General features: G+C 37.0%; 1 long non-coding RNA gene across 1 annotated transcript; it reads left to right on the plus strand.

The window, feature by feature from the left end:
- Positions 1–366: 366 nt before the first annotated feature.
- Positions 367–1,784, plus strand: LOC111263219 (uncharacterized). Its single transcript, XR_002682095.2, has 3 exons — positions 367–585; positions 1,088–1,152; positions 1,383–1,784. It is a non-coding gene; the product is annotated as an uncharacterized LOC111263219 (long non-coding RNA).
- Positions 1,785–2,881: the final 1,097 nt, after the last annotated feature.

The following is a 2,881-nucleotide window of genomic DNA, read 5'->3' on the forward strand; positions in this document are numbered from 1 at the left end:
TGCAGTGTCTACCGAGTCTATATACTCTGGATACTCTAAGTCGATACGTGCGTGCTTAGCACGAATTTTAGAAATGCTAGTGTAATTGCGCCTAGTACTGTATGATCTCAAATTTTAGAAAATTATATAAATTTCATAAGCGGCAGTTGACGCGATCTCGAAATGAAATCATTTGTTGATCGCAACCTTTGACGCCTTTCCTCTATAAGGTATGAAAAGAATTATTCGGTCCTGATCACTCTCAAATCTAAGTACGTGATTCTATTGACCGTTTTAACTGAACGCCACCTAGTCAACACTGATATCTTTTTTGAGCCTTTCTCCCTTCATGGTTTCTGTTTTGGCTTTGTTCATTTGAAGGCCGACATCTACGACACAGCTGTTCAGAGTTACATGCGCTTGAAATGGAATCTTCTCGTACTATGCATTACGAGGTTATCAGCGTATCATCGCCGAATGTCGCTGCTACATACGTGAACGGAGACCGTTAATAGGTTTTGAATGAAACAACCGGCTTAAGTTGTTGCGCGAGTGAACTTCATTTGTTACCGCTCTTCCCTCTACATCATCATCGAGTATGACCAGGTTATTCTAAATGATACCTTTTTACCGTCAAGTCTTAGAATATCAAGAAGGTCACATCACACCCATAGCTACAAACTGATTTGGCTGCTCCGAGGTGATACAGGTGTATGTGAAATGAGTAGCACCAAGAATTCACAATATGACTTCAGCTAACAAAAGATCTGCCAGCTAAACTCAGGTTAAAATTTGAATTGCCTTAAAGATGCATAACCTCTTTAAAGTTATTTCATAATAAAATCCGATTAAATCGACATATATAGTCACTAAAGGCAACATGTTGTGCCCGGGGAAATTTAAATATCATTTGTCCGCGCGTCTCACAGGCACGAAGGGCATATAGCAGCTTCTTGCATCAAATATTTGGCCAGAAATACTTTTTATAAAGATCACACACACCTCTTAGTGCCAGTACCCACGCGATAACCAACAGTGCCTGTGATACATATAGTAGTTCTAGTTTAAGTCCGTCGTGTTCTAAGGTTGTTCATTTTATTCTTCACAGCCGTCATCGCATCGACAGTCTCGTTAGGCGCAAGTAATTTACGTCAGAACACAAGTATGCGTCAGGTGAGAACCCTCACTGTCAAGCTGCTTGACGCATGCTAACTATAAACTTTTTGAACCATTTCTGTGAGATATATTTATCTTATATATTAGGTAGCGGTTGTAGACAGAACACGCCGATTTGCTTTTTTTACTACGTCGATCTAGGTTGCAATGGGTAGGTTAGCAGGCGCCTAAACTCCGAGACTTGGCTTATTTCTAGCATACAGATGAATCCACCTAATTTTTTTCAGTACGTGAGTCCCCTGCCTCTTCAACGAAAATTGTGGCTTTGTATTTGTAAGCGCCGTTAGAATATCGATGAAATGGTTACGTAATATGGCGTAGAACTCGGAAGATTTTTTATAAAGTGAAACGCACGCTCCTGAGCTGTTTGATAACAATCCTAAAACTCGAATACTTGGCTACTTTATCGGCCGTCATTGATTACCTTCCGACGTTCGTTTTTCAATAAAAAACAAGAAGTATTATATGCCGAGAATCTTGTTTTTGTTTTTCACGTTTCAAGTACAACACTATAGCTATGACCTAAATTGGAATAAACTTTGCGCTTTCATTTTATTCGATCTACGTACACGAACCAACCTCCCGCTATCTTTTTCTCTTTCGCTAGCTTATTTTTTAAGCTAAGCTTAACAAAAGATTGACGAAGACTGATATGTGGACGCAATACTTTGAGCATCTTTTGAACCAACGAAAGCACCATTAAGCGATCATCTCATTTTAATAACTACTGTGATTTACGTTATACAAATTTATAAAGCATAGTTACATAGAATAAATAAATAAATAACAGCTACATATAGTTTTCATAAAATTAATATTTTGTTATTACTCAATGTTCATGGCTGAACGAGATTATAACAAGTATTTATTGCACCTTTAAAGAAATATGACTTCAGATAATTTAGAAATGCATTGGTACAGCTTTTCTTATTAGGCATGAAAAGGTTCTATCTATCTATCTATCGCAAAAAAAAACTATCGCGAGGTGAATACATTTACAGATAATTCTAGCCAAGCAATGGACAAAACGCAAAAGATCCCAAAGCAGCTCGCAAGCCACTGATTAAAAAAAAAAAGTAGTCCTGAGAAGAAGTTTCGTTTATTTCTCTCCTTCTTCATAAAAAAAATCAATCCCAATGTTAAAATGTTCAAAAATCATAGTACTTCAAGCACATCTGACATCACAGATGCACAGCAATTTTTCCAATAAGTAAATAATATGTATTTCCCTAAATGTTAACGGTCTAAAAAAATTTAAATTGATAAACCTTCTAAAATCACTTGAAGATTACGATTGACCTCTAATATTCATGTGCCAAAAATCACAACAAGTCAACGGATAGGATACGACGCGTATTGTGTACGTCATGGACATGGTTTGTTTGAAAGACTAATGACATGAATCAGACGCCTCTGAATGCTTTATTTGTGATGAAGGATCCCAGTGTACATTCCAACAGCTAAACCATATTTATCATTTATATTATGTCCCAAGAGATTCGGAACATACCTCTTAGACGTCTTATCCCCTATGAATGACCTTAGCACACATTCCAAGAATTATACTGTATTTATCAGCTATATTACTTTGAACGGCGTTGTGGGACACTAAGGCAAGGCGTCTGCTAGACCCAATGAAATAAATATCATGACAAATTCGTTTGCAAAATACAGAATTTTTAGCTACGACTAGTGTAAAGAACGAAGGTTATTAACGCGCTCAAAA

The sequence above is a fragment of the Varroa jacobsoni genome, unplaced genomic scaffold (assembly GCF_002532875.2).
Source record: "Varroa jacobsoni isolate VJ856 unplaced genomic scaffold, vjacob_1.0 scaffold_746, whole genome shotgun sequence".
NCBI lineage: Eukaryota > Metazoa > Arthropoda > Arachnida > Mesostigmata > Varroidae > Varroa > Varroa jacobsoni.